Below are 18,162 nucleotides of genomic sequence, written 5' to 3'. Positions count from 1 at the left end.
CCCTCAATACCCCCCTCCCCCTCCCAAATCCTTTGATCTTTATTTTTCCCCCCTCCCTCTCCCTCCTTCCCATTCACTTATTACATTGGTGGCAGTAGTTGCTGCGGAGTGTGCGCCCCCGCAGGCCCCCCTGCACGCTCCCGGCACCCGGCGTGCACATTGCACTTACAGGAACCAGATGCTGAGTAGCGATGGGCCGCCCACACGCCTCCCTGCTAAGGCTTCCACCCACCAACGATCGGCACTATCACTACCGGTGATGAGAGGGCCACAGAGTGGCTGTCTCTGCATCGGTGTGTAAAAAAATGGTATTGCAGGATGCCTCAATATCGAGGCATCACTGCAATACCATGAAAGCGTCTGCTTTCACTGCTTCAAACCTCTAAGGATGTACAGGGTACATCGGTCATTAACTGACCTTTTTTGTAGGACGTACCCTGTACGTTCTTGATCGTTAAGGGGTTAAAGGGACACTGAACCCAATTTTTTTCTTTCGTAATTCAGATAGAGCATGCAATTTTAAGCAACTTTCTAATTTACTCCTATTATCAATTTTTTTTTAAGAAGAAGGCAACTAAGCTAAGGTGCCAGCCAGGTTATTGTTTAGATGCAGGACAGCACTTGTTTATTGGTGGGTCAATTTATCCACCAATCAGCAAGAACAACCCAGGTTGTTCATCAAAAATGGGCCAGCATCTAAACTTACATTTTTGCTTTTCAAATAAAGATACCAGGAGAATGAAGAAAAATTGATACTAGGAGTAAATTAGAAAGTTGTTTAAAATTGAATGCTCTATCTGAATCACAAAATAAAATTTTTGGGTTCAGTGTCCCTTTAACTTGTTTAACCAGCGCACATCACAAAAGCGCAATTTTTCCACTCGTAATCTAGTCCATTGTTGTTTTAATTATGATTTAAAAAGCTTACGTTATTGTTTTTTTGTTTGTTTGTTTTTTACACCTTATGAGTTTGAATTATTAAATATACACAGTATTTAGTGCCTTATACTGGTGGTTATTTTTATCTATATTGTCCTTACCTTACTAACGGCTAGATTACGAGTTGTGCGTTAAGGTAAAAAAGCAGTATTAAGAGGTCCTAACGCTGCTTTTTTTACGCCCGCTGCCATTATGAGTCTTGAAGGTTTAGGGTCACCAGACAATTCTTTGGCCTTACCGCAAAACTGCTTACGTAAACTTCGTAAAGTCTTTTTCTATGGGACCGGTATTATGAGTCTGTCCTGGGAGGCCAAAAAGTGAGCGGTACACCATACCCCGTCAAGTGTCCTAATGCATTTAAAAGTCAGTAGTTAAGAGTTTTAAGGTACAACGGCGTAACATAAAACTCATAACTAAAGTGATAAAAAGTACACTAACACCCATAAACTACATATTAACCCCTAAACCGAGACCCTCCCACATCGCAAACACTATAATAAAATTATTAACCCCTAATCTGCCGCTCCGGACACCGCCGCCACCTACATTATACTTATGAACCCCTAATCTGCTGCCCCCAACATCGCCAACAACTATATTATATTTATTAACCCCTAATCTGCCGCCCCCAATGTCGCCGCAACCTACCTACACTTATTAACCCCTAATCTGCCGCCCCCAACGTCGCAGACACTATAATAAACATATTAACCCCTAAACCACCGCACTCCCGCCTTGCAAACATTAGTTAAATATTATTAACCCCTAATCTGCCGTGCCTAACATCGCCCCCACCTACCTACATTTATTAACCCCTAATCTGCCACCCCCAACGTCGCCGCCACTATACTAAATGTATTAACCCCTAAACCTAAGTCTAACCCTAACCCTAACACCCCCTAACTTAAATATAATATAAATAAATCTAAATAAAATAACTAATAGTTACATTGTAGCTAGCTTAGGTTTTATTTTTATTTTACAGGCAACTTTGTATTTATTTTAACTATGTACAATAGTTATTAAATAGTTATTAACTATTTAATAACTACCTAGCTAAAATAAATACAAAAGTACCTGTAAAATAAAACCTGACCTAAGTTACAATAACACCTAACACTACACTATAATTAAATACATTTACTAAATTAAATACAATTAAATAAATTAAATTAGCTAAAGTACAAAAAAAAACCCCACTAAATTACAGAAAATAATAAACAAATTACAGATATTTAAACTAATTACACCTAATCTAATAGCCCTATCAAAATAAAAAAAGCCCTCCAAAATAAAAAAAAAACTAGCCTAAACTAAACTACCAATAGCCCTTAAAAGGGCCTTTTGCGGGGCATTGCCCCAAAGTAATCAGCTCTTTTACCTGTTAAAAAAAATAGCAAACAACCCCCCAACAGTAAAACCCATCACCCACACAAATAACCCCCCAAATAAAATACTATCTAAAAAACCTAAGCTCCCCATTGCCCTGAAAAGGGCATTTGGATGGGCATTGCCCTTAAAAGGGCAGTTAGCTCTTTTGCAGGCCAAAACCCTAACCTAAAAATAAAACCCACCCAATACACCCTTAAAAAAAACCTAATACTAACCCCCTGAAGATCGACTTACAGATCCGACATCCATCCTCAAGGAAGCGGCAGAAGTCTTCATCCAACCGGGCCAAAGTCCTCAACGAAGCCGGGAGAAGTCTTCATCCAAGCCGGGCGAAGTGGTCCTCCAGACGGGTAGAAGTCTTCATCCAGATGGCATCTTCTATCTTCATCCATCTGACGCGGAGCAGGTCCATCTTCAAGACATCCAACGCGGAGCATACTCTTCATCCGACGACTACCCGAGAAATGAAGGTTCCTTTAAGTGACGTCATCCAAGATGGCGTCCCTTAGATTCCGATTGGCTGATAGAATTCTATCAGTCAATCGGAAATAAGGTAGAAAAAATCCTATTGGCTGATGCAATCAGCCAATAGGATTAAAGTTCAATCCTTTTGGCTGATCCAATCAGCCAATAGGATTGAGCTCGCATTCTGTTGGCTGATTGAAACAGGTGGTGGTGATGTTAGGAGTTAATAATATTTAACTAATGTTTGCGAGGCGGGAGTGAGGCGGTTTAGGGGTTAATATGTTTATTATAGTGGTGGTGACATTCAGGGCGGCTGATTAGGGGTGAATAAGTGTAGGTAGGTGGCGGCGACATTGGGGGCGGCAGATTAGAGGTTAATAAATATAATGTAGGTGGCGGCAATGTTGGGGGCAGCAGATTAGGGGTTCATAAGTATAATGTAGGTGGTGGCGGTGTCCGGAGCGGCAGATTAGGGGTTAATAAATATAATGCAGGTGGCGGTGATGTCGGGGGCGGCAGATTAGGGTTAATAAGTGTAAGATTAGGGGTGTTTAGACTCAGGGTTCATGTTATGGTGTTAGGTGTAGACATACATTTTATTTCCCCATAGGAATCAAAGGGGCTGCGTTACTGAGTTTTACGCTGCTTTTTTGCAGGTGTTAGACTTATTCTCAGCCGGCTCTCCCCGTTGATTCCTATGGGGAAATCGTGCACGAGCACGTACGACCAGCTCACCGCTGACTTAAGCAGCGCTGGTATTGAAGTGCGGTAATGAGCAAAATTTTGCTCAACACTCACTTCTTGCCTTTTAACAACCAGCGCTGTAGGAAAGTGAGCGGTGAGCAAAAACTCTCGTTAGCACCGCATAGCTCCTAACGCAAAACTCGGAATCTAGCCGTTATTTAGATATTTATTTGCATCATTACTTTGCTTAGAATACACTTACTCCATACCCCTCATTGGAGCAGCTACTTAGCTCCACTCCATTTCTTTTTGTTCTATTTTTATTAGAATTCACTTATGCCTGTGGTATTTTTACTGTGAGGTATTGTATACATTAACTGCTTCACTATACAAATAAAATCAGCCACATACATATCCCTTTTATACATCTGTTTCTAAGTGTTCTTTGAAAATAATGCCCAATTTCTGTACATTATTACATTGTTCTGTAATTCTGCTGCACAAAACTGATTGAAAGTTCCAGTAAGAAGCAAAACTGCAAATTTTAAACATTTGGATAATTGGCTAAATCCAAACAGAGAATGTAACAAAACAACTCAATTTTTTACAGTTAGGTAATTTTGGTTTAATAGACTTTCCTGAAGTTATAATAATCATATATATGAATGAACCCATTGCAAGTGTTAGACAGAAGCACAAACACTAGTAATTTGGGTACAATATTTAAAAGTGGTTTAAAATTGCTGAAAGCATTCTGCAGTTGGCTTTGTTTCTTTGGATTTTGTTTAAATAAAGCATCAGATTAAAATAGAAAATTGTGCTATACCTTAATTAACCAAGAGAAAGATTAGTTTCTGATAATGGAAATGCAATAATTTAAAATCTTCAATTATAAACCTGCAGCTTTGGAGCATCTCCCTCATGCGAGCCTGCAGTTGATAATAAAGAAGCAGATAGGGGTCAAGTCGAGCGGGAACGCATGGGAACGAAGTTCCTGCACTATTTTTGCAGGAAGAACTAAGTTCCCTCTGGACAGAGAACAGAAATGCTTCAGTAAACACTACTGTTGCTGATGGGAGGAGCTAGAGGAAGTCTGGTTAGAGGGATAGTGAGATCCTCTAGTAATGGGCAGTACCTTTTTCTACAATACACTAAACGCAAGCTGGTTAGTGGTTCTGCTGTGTGATCCCTATGTACTTTGTGGGACACATTGTTATTACATTTCTGTGTGGCTTGCTCTGGGATTATTTAGCTCAACTCAGCAGAAATAGGAATATTGCATCTTAAGTGGTGGGACTCTGTGACAGAAGAGGATTCTCAGGCCCAGAGGCAACCATTTAACCCTTCATTGGATTTAATTTGCTTTCATTAACCCAATTGTATAGATAGACATATAAATACAGTGTGTGTGTGTATATATATATATATATATATATATATATATATATATAAAACAATATTAATTGTGAGGGGGGTGGAAGTCTTGGTGAGTTCTCACACTTTTTTTTGTAGGACGTGACCTCTGGAAGCAGAGGTCATAAGACCACTGTTTCCAAACCTATATGACAGCTCTTAGCTGGTGGTTTACAATCACCTCTGACTTGTCCGACTGGCTAGATTGACAGCCCCTGCTCGTGCGTGATTGGCAACATGCCAGCAGCACCTGCTTGTGCAATGTTAAAGGGACACTAAACTGATGTGCACAACTACAAAGGAATAGTAACTACTCAGTATGTTATGTTCTTGCTTCTCTTTTCAAATCAGTTTCCTGTTTTAATAGCCAGGCACTGAAGCTCTACCTCTTCATGCTAGGTGTTGCCATCTTGGAGCTCAAGTATTCTCAAAGCCTGTGACAGAAGCAGTGCAAACTCACAGATCAGCAATATTGCTCCCTTTTTTACAGTTGTATCAATTGCTTGGAGTATGCATGACAGATCATTATCAATAATAATCGATAACAGCAATAATATATAGCAATGCAGCCACTGCAAAAATGAACAACTTCCGCTCGTATCATGCACCCTACCCTGAAGCACTTTATACAGTTGTCAAAAAGTTGCAAACCTCATTGATATGAAAAATGCAAACTGTTTCAGGCTGTGAGAATACTTGAGCTCCAAGATGGCGGCACCCAGAATGAAGACCTTCAGTATCTGGCACCTTTAAGCTATTAAAACAGGACAAATGATTTGTAAAGAGCTGCAGGAACAGGGTGAACTGCAAAAACATTGTGAGTAGTTACTATTCTTTTGCAGTTGTGCAAAGCAGTTTAATCTCCTTTTAAATGCAGGCAGCGTATGCTGCCCTCTTGCCATGATGCCGGGCAGACATGTTTGCGGGAATAAACCTTGTCCACCTACCATTTGTTAAATCTGTTATTTCATTTTCTTACTACCCTTTCTTAGACACTAAGGCCTAGATTTGGAGTTCGGCGGTAGCCGTCAAAACCAGCGTTAGAGGCTCCTAACGCTGGTTTTGGCCGCCCGCTGGTATTTGGAGTCAGTGATTAAAGGGTCTAACGCTCACTTTACAGCCGCGACTTTTCCATACCGCAGATCCCCCTACGCCATTTGCGTAGCCTATATTTTCAATGGGATCTTTCTAACGCTGGTATTTAGAGTCGTTTCTGAAGTGAGCGTTAGAGCTCTAACGACAAAATTCCAGCCGCCTGAAAATAGCAGGAGTTAAGAGCTTTCTGGCTAACGCCGGTTCATAAAGCTCTTAACTACTCTACCCTAAAGTACACTAACACCCATAAACTACCTATGTACCCCTAAACCGAGGTCCCCCCACACCGCCGCCACTCGATTAAAATTTTTAACCCCTAATCTGCCGACCGCCACCTACGTTATATTTATGTACCCCTAATCTGCTGCCCCTAACCCCGCCGACCCCTGTATTACATTTATTAAACCCTAACTTGCCCCCCACAACGTCGCCGCCAGCTACTTAAAATAATTAACCCCTAATCTTCCGACCGCAAATCGCCGCCACCTACGTTATCCCTATGAACCCCTAATCTGCTGCCCCTAACATCGCCGACCCCTATATTATATTTATTAACCCCTAATCTGCCCCCCTCAACGTCGCCGACACCTGCCTACACTTATTAACCCCTAATCTGCCGAGCGGACCTGAGCGCTACTATAATAAAGTTATTAACCCCTAACCCGCCTCACTAACCCTATCATAAATAGTATTAACCCCTAATCTGCCCTCCCTAACATCGCCGACACCTAACTTCAATTATTAACCCCTAATCTGCCGACCGGAGCTCACCGCTATTCTAATAAATGTATTAACCCCTAAAGCTAAGTCTAACCCTAACACTAACACCCCCCTAAGTTAAATATAATTTTTATCTAACGAAATAAATTAACTCTTATTAAATAACTTATTTCTATTTAAAGCTAAATACTTACCTGTAAAATAAATCCTAATATAGCTACAATATAAATTATAATTATATTATAGCTATTTTAGGATTAATATTTATTTTACAGGCAACTTTGTAATTATTTTAACCAGGTACAATAGCTATTAAATAGTTAAGAACTATTTAATAGTTACCTATTTAAAATAATAACAAATTTACCTGTAAAATAAATCCTAACCTAAGTTATAATTAAACCTAACACTACCCTATCAATAAAATAATTAAATAAACTACCTACAATTACCTACAATTAACCTAACACTACACTATCAATAAATTAATTAAATAAACTACCTACAATTAACCTAACACTACACTATCAATAAATTAATTAAACACAATTCCTACAAATAAATACAATTAAATAAACTAGCTAAAGTACAAAAAATAAAAAAGAACTAAGTTACAGAAAATAAAAAAATATTTACAAACATAAGAAAAATATTACAACAATTTTAAACTAATTACACCTACTCTAAGCCCCCTAATAAAATAACAAAGCCCCCCAAAATAAAAAATTCCCTACCCTATTCTAAATTAAAAAAGTTACAAGCTCTTTTACCTTACCAGCCCTGAACAGGGCCCTTTGCGGGGCATGCCCCAAGAATTTCAGCTCTTTTGCCTGTAAAAAAAAACATACAATACCCCCCCCCAACATTACAACCCACCACCCACATACCCCTAATCTAACCCAAACCCCCCTTAAATAAACCTAACACTAAGCCCCTGAAGATCTTCCTACCTTGTCTTCACCATCCAGGTATCACCGATCCGTCCTGGCTCCAAGATCTTCATCCAACCCAAGCGGGGGTTGGCGATCCATAATCCGGTCCAGAAGAGGCTCCAAAGTCTTCCTCCTATCCGGCAAGAAGAGGACATCCGGACCGGCAAACATCTTCTCCAAGCGGCATCTTCGATCTTCTTCCATCCGGAGCGAAGCGGCAGGATCCTGAAGACATCCAGCGCGGAACATCCATCCGGACCGACGACTGAACGACGAATGACTGTTCCTTTAAGGGACGTCATCCAAGATGGCGTCCCTCGAATTCCGATTGGCTGATAGGATTCTATCAGCCAATCGGAATTAAGGTAGGAATTTTCTGATTGGCTGATGGAATCAGCCAATCAGAATCTAGTTCAATCCGATTGGCCGATCCAATCAGCCAATCAGATTGAGCTCGCATTCTATTGGCTGATCGGAACAGCCAATAGAATGCGAGCTCAATCTGATTGGCTGATTGGATCAGCCAATCGGATTGAACTTGATTCTAATTGGCTGATTCCATCAGCCAATCAGAAAATTCCTACCTTAATTCCTATTGGCTGATAGAATCCTATCAGCCAATCGGAATTCGAGGGACGCCATCTTGGATGACGTCCCTTAAAGGAACAGTCATTCGTCGTTCAGTCGTCGGTCCGGATGGATGTTCCGCGCTGGATGTCTTCAGGATCCTGCCGCTTCGCTCCGGATGGAAGAAGATCGAAGATGCCGCTTGGAGAAGATGTTTGCCGGTCCGGATGTCCTCTTCTTGCCGGATAGGAGGAAGACTTTGGAGCCTCTTCTGGACCGGATTATGGATCGCCAACCCCCGCTTGGGTTGGATGAAGATGTTGGAGCCAGGACGGATCGGTGATACCTGGATGGTGAAGACAAGGTAGGAAGATCTTCAGGGGCTTAGTGTTAGGTTTATTTAAGGGGGGTTTGGGTTAGATTAGGGGTATGTGGGTGGTGGGTTGTAATGTTGGGGGGGGGTATTGTATGTTTTTTTTTACAGGCAAAAGAGCTGAAATTCTTGGGGCATGCCCCGCAAAGGGCCCTGTTCAGGGCTGGTAAGGTAAAAGAGCTTGTAACTTTTTTAATTTAGAATAGGGTAGGGAATTTTTTATTTTGGGGGGCTTTGTTATTTTATTAGGGGGCTTAGAGTAGGTGTAATTAGTTTAAAATTGTTGTAATATTTTTCTTATGTTTGTAAATATTTTTTTATTTTCTGTAACTTAGTTCTTTTTTATTTTTTGTACTTTAGCTAGTTTATTTAATTGTATTTATTTGTAGGAATTGTGTTTAATTAATTTATTGATAGTGTAGTGTTAGGTTAATTGTAGGTAGTTTATTTAATTAATTTATTGATAGTGTAGTGTTAGGTTAATTGTAGGTAATTGTAGGTAGTTTATTTAATTATTTTATTGATAGGGTAGTGTTAGGTTTAATTATAACTTAGGTTAGGATTTATTTTACAGGTAAATTTGTTATTATTTTAAATAGGTAACTATTAAATAGTTCTTAACTATTTAATAGCTATTGTACCTGGTTAAAATAATTACAAAGTTGCCTGTAAAATAAATATTAATCCTAAAATAGCTATAATATAATTATAATTTATATTGTAGCTATATTAGGATTTATTTTACAGGTAAGTATTTAGCTTTAAATAGAAATAAGTTATTTAATAAGAGTTAATTTATTTCGTTAGATAAAAATTATATTTAACTTAGGGGGGTGTTAGTGTTAGGGTTAGACTTAGCTTTAGGGGTTAATACATTTATTAGAATAGCGGTGAGCTCCGGTCGGCAGATTAGGGGTTAATAATTGAAGTTAGGTGTTGGCGATGTTAGGGAGGGCAGATTAGGGGTTAATACTATTTATGATAGGGTTAGTGAGGCGGGTTAGGGGTTAATAACTTTATTATAGTAGCGCTCAGGTCCGCTCGGCAGATTAGGGGTTAATAAGTGTAGGCAGGTGTCGGCGACGTTGAGGGGGGCAGATTAGGGGTTAATAAATATAATATAGGGGTCGGCGATGTTAGGGGCAGCAGATTAGGGGTTCATAGGGATAACGTAGGTGGCGGCGATTTGCGGTTGGAAGATTAGGGGTTAATTATTTTAAGTAGCTGGCGGCGACGTTGTGGGGGGCAAGTTAGGGTTTAATAAATGTAATACAGGGGTCGGTGGAGTTAGGGGCAGCAGATTAGGGGTACATAAATATAACGTAGGTGGCGGTCGGCAGATTAGGGGTTAAAAATTTTAATCGAGTGGCGGCGGTGTGGGGGGACCTCGGTTTAGGGGTACATAGGTAGTTTATGGGTGTTAGTGTACTTTAGGGTACAGTAGTTAAGAGCTTTATGAACCGGCGTTAGCCAGAAAGCTCTTAACTCCTGCTATTTTCAGGCGGCTGGAATTTTGTCGTTAGAGCTCTAACGCTCACTTCAGAAACGACTCTAAATACCGGCGTTAGAAAGATCCCATTGAAAAGATAGGATACGCAAATGGCGTAGGGGGATCTGCGGTATGGAAAAGTCGCGGCTGTAAAGTGAGCGTTAGACCCTTTAATCACTGACTCCAAATACCAGCGGGCGGCCAAAACCAGCGTTAGGAGCCTCTAACGCTGGTTTTGACGGCTACCGCCGAACTCCAAATCTAGGCCTTATATTGAATTATTTTTTCTTAAAAAGTCAATGCAGTTTACTTTTTTATTAATTTTTTTTACTTCATTCTATTATGCCCCCCGTACTGAGCTACAAAAGAAAACAACAAGGGCCTGTTTATCTACCATTTAGGAGATCAGACATGAAGAACCCTGCTTACACTTACAGGGAATTAATTAATAAATGGTGGCTGTGCCTGCGAGTTGCAAGAGGACTCAATAGAAAGTAATGTAGCTCACTAGAAAGGGAAACTTAGCTTGGGGAGATCAAAGTTAGCAGGTAGCTGTGGGCGCACTTTAAAAATACAAATCAGAATACTCTGCTTTCAGTATATAGTATCATACAACAGTCTCATTTTTTGTATGTATGTCTTTATTTTTTTTTGGGGGGGGTTAGAGTAATAAATTATTAGTATTTTGATAGTTTAGTTTTGTATTTTGACACAATCTTGCCCTCTTTCAGGTTAAAATATAAAACTGAAATCTGAAGGGGGGAAATATGTAGTGAATATGCCGAAACCTGGAACAGAATTTTCTGCTACACCCATGGAACACTCCTGTTCAGGTGTCTAGCAGAGGTAGGAAAACACATTTCAAAATAAGGAGAATGGTTTGTTTTGAATTGTTTACAAATGAAGTATGAAATTCACAGCAATTTTTACACGTCAGGGCAGTTTTATTACAAGTTCTACTGTGTATGTTTCTGCTTAATTTCAATACATTTTAATTTTTTTTCATAAAAACATAATTTATGTAAGAATTTAACTGATAAATTCATTTCTTTCATATTGGCAAGGGTTCATAAGCTAGTGAAGTATGGGATATACAATCCTACCAGGAGGGGCAAAGCTTTCCAAACCTCAAAATGCCTATAAATACACCCCCCACCACACCCACAATTCAGTTTAACGAATAGCCAAGAAGTGGGGTGATAAGAAAGGAGCAAAAAGCATCAACAAGGAATTGGAATAATTGTGCTTTATATAAAAAAATTATAACCACCATAAAAAGGGTGGGTCTCATGGACTCTTGCCAATATGAAAGAAATGAATTTATCAGGTAAATTCTTCAATAAATTATGTTTTCTTTCATGTAATTGGCAAGAGTCCATGAGCTAGGGACAAATGGGATAGCAAATACCCAAGATGTCAATTCTTTATTCAAATAAAGATATTCAATTCCGCTGAAAAATTAATCCACAACCCAAATCAAAAGTGTTAATCTTTCTAATGAAAAAAACTGAAATTATAAGCAGAAGAATGAAACTGAAACAGCTGCCTGAAGTACTTTTCTACCAAAAACTGCTTCTGAAGAAGAGAAAACATCAAAATGGTAGAATTTAGTAAAAGTATGCAAAGAAGACCAAGTTGCTGCTTTGCAAATCTGATCAACAGAAGCTTCATTCTTAAAAGCCCAGAAAGTGGAAATTGACCTAGTAGAATGAGCCGTAATCCTCTGAGGCGGGGATTTACCCGACTCCAAATAAGCATGATGAATCAAAAGCTTTAACCAAGATGCCAAAGAAATGGAAGAAGCCTTCTGACCTTTCCTAGAACCAGAAAAGATAACAAATACACTAGAAGTCTTCCTGAAATCTTTAGTAGCTTCAACATAATATTTCAAAGCTCTTACCACATCCAAAGAATGTAAAGATCTCTCCAGAGAATTCTTAGGATTAGGACACAAAGAAGGGACAACAATTTCTCTACTAATGTTGTTGGATTTCACAACTTTAGGTAAAAATGTAAACGAAGTCCGCAAAACCGCCTTATCCTGATGAAAAATCAGAAAAGGAGACTCACAAGAAAGAGCAGATAATTCAGAAACTCTTCTAGCAGAAGAGATGGCCAAAAGGAACAATAATTTCCAAGAAAGTAATTTAATGTCCAGAGAATGCATAAGCTCAAACGGAGGAGCCTGTAAAGCCTTCAAAACCAAATTAAGACTCCAAGGAGGAGAGATTGATTTAATGACAGGCTTGATATGAATCAAAGCCTGAACAAAACAATGAATATGAGGAAGATTAGCAATTTTTTCTGTGGAACAGAACAGAAAGAGCAGAGATTTGTCCTTTCAAGGAACTTGCAGGCAAACCCTTATCTAAACCATCCTGAAGAAACTGTAAAATTCTAGGAATTCTAAAAGAATGCCAAGAGAATTTATGAGAAGAGCACCATGAAATGTAAGTCTTCCAGACTCAATAATAAATCTTTCTAGACACAGATTTACAAGCCTGCAACATAGTATTAATCACTGACTCAGAGAAACCTCTATGACTAAGCACTAAGCGTTCAATCTCCATACCTTCAAATTTAATGATTTGAGATCCTGATGGAAAACGGGCCTTGAGATAGAAGGTCTGGCCTTAACGGAAGTGGCCAAGGTTGGCAACTGGACATCCGAATAAGATCCGCATACCAAAACCTGTGTGGCCATGCTGGAGCCACCAGCAGTACAAACAAACGCTCCATTATGATTTTGTAAATGACTCTTGGAACTTGGAAGAAGAACTAGAGGTGGAAAAATATAAGCAGGTTGATAATTCCAAGGAAGTGTCAACGCATCCATTGCTTCCGCCTGATGATCCCTAGACCTGGACAGATACCTGGGAAGTTTCCTGTTTAGATGAGAAGCCATCAGATCTATTTCTGGAAGCCCCCACATCTGAACAATCTGAAAAAACACATCTGGGTGAAGAGACCACTCTCCCAGATGTAAAGTCTGACGACTGAGATAATCCACTTCCCAATTGTCTATACCTGGGATATGGACCACAGAAATTAGACAGGAGCTGGATTCCGCCCAAGCAAGTATCCAAGAAACTTCTTTCATAGCTTGAGGACTGTGAGTCCCACCCTGATGACTGACATACGCCACGGTTGTGAAATTGTCTGTCTGAAAACAAATAAACGGTTCTCTCTTCAGTAGAGGCCAAAACTGAAGAGCTCTGAGAATCGCACAGAGTTCCAAAATATTGATTTGTAATCTCGCTCTTGAGATTTCCAAACCCCCTGCGCTTTCAGAGATCCCCAGACAGCTCCCTAACCTGAAAGACTCGCATCTGTTGTGATCACAGTCCAGGTTGGATGAACAAAAGAGGCCCCTTGAACTAAACAATGGTGATCTAACCACCAAGTCAGAGATAGTCGGGCATTGGGATTTAAGGATATTAATTGTGATATCTTTGTATAATCCCTGCACCATTGGCTCAGCATACAAAGCTGAAGAGGTCTCATGTGAAAATAAGCAAAGGGGATCGCGTCTGATGCTGCAGTCATGAGACCTAAAACCTCCATGCACATAGCTACTGAAGGGAATGATTGAAACTGAAGGTTCCGACAGGCTGCAACCAATTTCAGACGTCTCTTGTCTGTTAGAGACAAAGTTATGGATACTGAATCTATTTGGAAACCTAAAAAGGTTACCCTTGTCTGAGGAATCAAAGAACTTTTTGGTAAATTGATCCTCCAACCATGTCTTTGAAGAAACAACACTAGTTGATTTGTGTGAGATTCTGCAGAACGTAAAGACTGAGCAAATACCAAGATATCGTCCAAATAAGGAAACACTGCAATACCCCGCTCTCTGATTACAGAGAGTAGGGCACCGAGAACCTTTGAAAAGATCCTTGGAGCTGTCGCTAGGCCAAAAGGAAGAGCAACAAATTGGTAATGCTTGTCTAGAAAAGAGAATCTCAGGAACTGATAGTAGTCTGGATGAATCGGAATATGAAGATATGCATCCTGTAAGTCTATTGTGGACATATAATGCCCTTGCTGAACAAAAGGCAGAAAAGTCCTTATAGTCACCATCTTGAATGTTGGTATTCTTACATAATGATTCAACATTTTTAGATCCAGAACTGGTCTGAAAGAATTCTCCTTCTTTGGGACAATGAACAGATTTGAATAAAACCCCAGACCCCATTCCTGAAAAGGAACTGGCACAATTACCCCAGATAACTCCAGGTCTGAAACACACTTAAGGAAAGCCTGAGCTTTTTCTGGGTTCACTGGAATGTGTGAGAGAAAGAAACTTCTCATAGGCGGTCTTACTTTGAAACCTATTCTGTACCCCTGAGAGACAATGTTCTGAATCCAATGATTTTGGACTGAATTGATCCAAACATCCTTGAAAAATCTTAGTCTGCTCCCTACCAGCTGAGCTGGAATGAGGGCCGCACCTTCATGCGGACTTGGGGGCTGATTTAGATCTTTTAAATGGCTTGGATTTAATCCAGACTGAAGAAGGCATCCAATTGGAAATCGTTCCCTTAGGGGCAAAAAAGCTCCCTTCCCCGCCAGTGACAGTTGAAATAATTGAATCCGACTGAGAACCAAATAATTTATTACCTTGGAAAGAGAGAGAGATAGCAACGTTGATTTAGAAGTCATATCAGCATTCCAAGATTTAAGCAATAAAGCTCCTCTAGCTAATATAGCTAAAGACATATATCTAACATCAATTCTAATGATATCAAAAATGGAATCACAAATAAAATTATTAGCATGTTGAATTAACTTAACAATGCTATACACATTATGATCTGGTATTTGTTGTGCTAAGGTTTCCAACCAAAAAGTTGAAGCAGCTGCAACATCAGCCAAAGAAATAGCAGGCCTAAGAAGATGACCTGAACATAAATAAGGCTTCCTTAGATAAGATTCAAGTTTCCTATATAAAGGATCTTTAAAAGAAGTACTATCTGCCGTAGGAATAGTAGTACGCTTTGCAAGAGTAGAGATGGCCCCATCAACTTTGGGGATCTTTTCCCAAAACTCCAATCTATCAGTCGGCAAAGGATACAATTTCTTAAACCTTGAAGAAGGAGTAAAAGAAGTGCCCAATCTATTCCATTCCCTAGAAATCACATCTGAAATAGCACCAGGAACTGGAAAAACCTCAGGAATAACTACATGAGGTTTAAAAACCGAATTTAAAAGTTTACTAGTTTTAATATCAAGAGGACTAGTCTCCTCCATATCTAATGCAATCAACACCTCTTTTAATAAGGAACAAATATACTCCATTTTAAACAAATATGAAGATTTGTCAGTGTCAATATCTGAGGCAGAATCTTCTGAACCAGATAGATCCTCATCAGAGATAGATAAATCAGAATGTTGTCGGTCATTTAAAAATTCATCAACTTTATGAGAAGTTTTAAAAGACCTTTTACGTTTATTAGAAGGCACAGACAAAGCCTTCTGAATGGAATTAGAAACAAATTTTCTCACATGAACAGGAATATCCTGAGCATTAGATGTTGAAGGACCAGCAACAGGTAATGGACTACTACTAATGGAAATATTGTCTGCATGTAAAAGTTTGTCATGACAACTATCACAAACTACAGCTGGAGGAACAGTTACCACAAGTTTACAACAAATGCACTTAGCTTTGGTAGAACCGACATCAGGCAGCAGGATTCCAGTAGTAGATTCTGAGACAGGGTCAGTTTGAGACATCTTGCAATATGTAAGAGAAAAAAATAACATATAAAGCAAACTTATCAATTTCCTTATATGACAGTTTCAGAAATGGGAAAGAAATGCAAAACAAAATAAGCCAGAAGCAAAAAGAAATGAAGTCTTAAATAATGTCAAAAGTTTGGCGCCAAGTATGATGCCCACAACTGACAAAATATTTTTTTGGCACCAAAAACGTCTGTTACAAACACGATCGTCATAGATGACACAACTACGTGAAAAGACTCGGCACCAACTAAGACGCCGGAAACTTAATTCTCGCACCAAAAAAGTCTCGCACCAAGAATGACGCAATCAATTCTAGCATTTTGCGCTCCCACGAGCCTAACAGCCCGCAATTTAGAAAAGAGAGTCAATTTGAAAACTTCAGGTAAGAAAATATACTGATAAACCTGAATCATGGCAAATATAAGTACAAACATATATTTAGAACTTTAAATATAAAGTGCCAAACCATAGCTAAGAGTGTCTTAAATAAAGGAAACATACTTACCAAAAGACACTCATCTACATAAAGTAGATAGACAAACCAGTACTGAAACAAGAATCAGCAGAGGTAATGGTACATAAGAGTATATCGTCGATCTGAAAAGGGAGGTAGGAGATGAATCTCTACGACCGATAACAGAGAACCTATGAAATAGATCCCCGTTAGGATGACCATTGTATTCAATAGGTAATACTCCATTCACTGCACTCTGAGAGGAACCGGGCTTCAAAAAAAGCTGAGAAGCGCATATCAACGTAGAAATCTAGCACAAACTTACCTCACCACCTCCATAGGAGGCAATGTTTGTAAAAACTGAATTGTGGGTGTGTTGGGGGGTGTATTTATAGGCATTTTGAGGTTTGGGAAACTTTGCCCCTCCTGGTAGGATTGTATATCCCATATGTCACTAGCTCATGGACTCTTGCCAATTACATGAAAGAAATTTGAACAATGTTGTTACTGTTTTGTAAATGTGATTTAAAAACACAATTTTTATTTCAATAATTAATTTACTCATTTCACACCATTTTTTTATTTTTAAATGGAAAACCCACATATATAATGTATAATGCATATGTCACAGGGCAATATTTCACATAAGGTTTGCAGTATAAACAATAACAATAAAGGAATGTTTTGTGACTATTGGCGTTCAATGATTTTCATCATTTCGATTGAAGTAGATATGATAAATTATAAATTACTTAAATATAAGATAATTTGTTTGGATATGCAAATTAAAATATATGCTGTAATAAATATACTTTTTTCTGAGTGAAGGACTAACAAGTATATCTGGAAAATAAAAAGTTAATTGAAGCCCATTATGTTGTTTCTAATTTGCAATTAAGCGTTCATGACCATATATGGGCATATGTGCTTGTAATATTTAGCCTACAGCATACTAGCATGTTAGACTTTGCCGAATGTCTCTGATGACTTTAAGCATATGAGTTTTTATTATGGATTTCCAGTAAAGACATGCAGTTTTAAATAGTGGGTCTTTCAGTTCCAGTTTTCCTCTAAATCTCTTTACCGGATAATAGACTCTGATACTAAAGTGTCAACCTGATCATGTTTCATATTGATAAGGTGAAAACCATAAAAAACATGACTGCTCTTCTATTAACTATTGATGACAGAAGATTGGGAATGGATTCAGAAACCTACTTTGTTGGCATTACAGTGACGTTATAAATATGGCAATCTTTATACAGTGAGTAAAGACATAGGACCCCATGTACTAAAAGATGGGCAGATATAGTTTCTAATATTGCAATGCCACCCACTGCTTTTGCAACCTGTCAATCACACCATACAAACGTGTTTGTAGAGTTTTATCTCCACCACCTCAGACCACTTCTTACGAATGCTGCTTCTTACCGTGCAGAGAGCAGGCTAGTGCCCGCTGCTCAGTACGTTAAGATAAACCGTGCAAGACTAAACATTTACAACACACCAGAGGTTCAGTTGATTACCTTCCACACTTTGTGGCCGATCGTATGAGATCAGGTTCATTGACACCCCCTGCTAGCAGGGGGCGGCATTGCATAAGCAGTTCACTAGAACTGCTTGTGCAATGATAAATGCCGACAGCATATGCTGTCTGCATTTATTGATGTGCAGTGGACAGGATCCGCTACAGCGGATCAGGTCCGCTCACACTTTCATAAATCGGCCCCTGTGCCTGGTTGGAATTCTAATGAGAGAACACAATGTATATTTTTTTATAATAGAACTTTAAGTTCATAGATCAATCACTTTAAGCACCTGGATTGGCATTTTGTTCAGTTTTTTTTTGGTATCATTTTAAAATAAATAAATATCCAGCAGATACTTAACTGAT

The sequence above is a fragment of the Bombina bombina genome, chromosome 1 (assembly GCF_027579735.1).
Source record: "Bombina bombina isolate aBomBom1 chromosome 1, aBomBom1.pri, whole genome shotgun sequence".
NCBI lineage: Eukaryota > Metazoa > Chordata > Amphibia > Anura > Bombinatoridae > Bombina > Bombina bombina.
Note: the sequence above shows the minus strand (reverse complement) of the source record.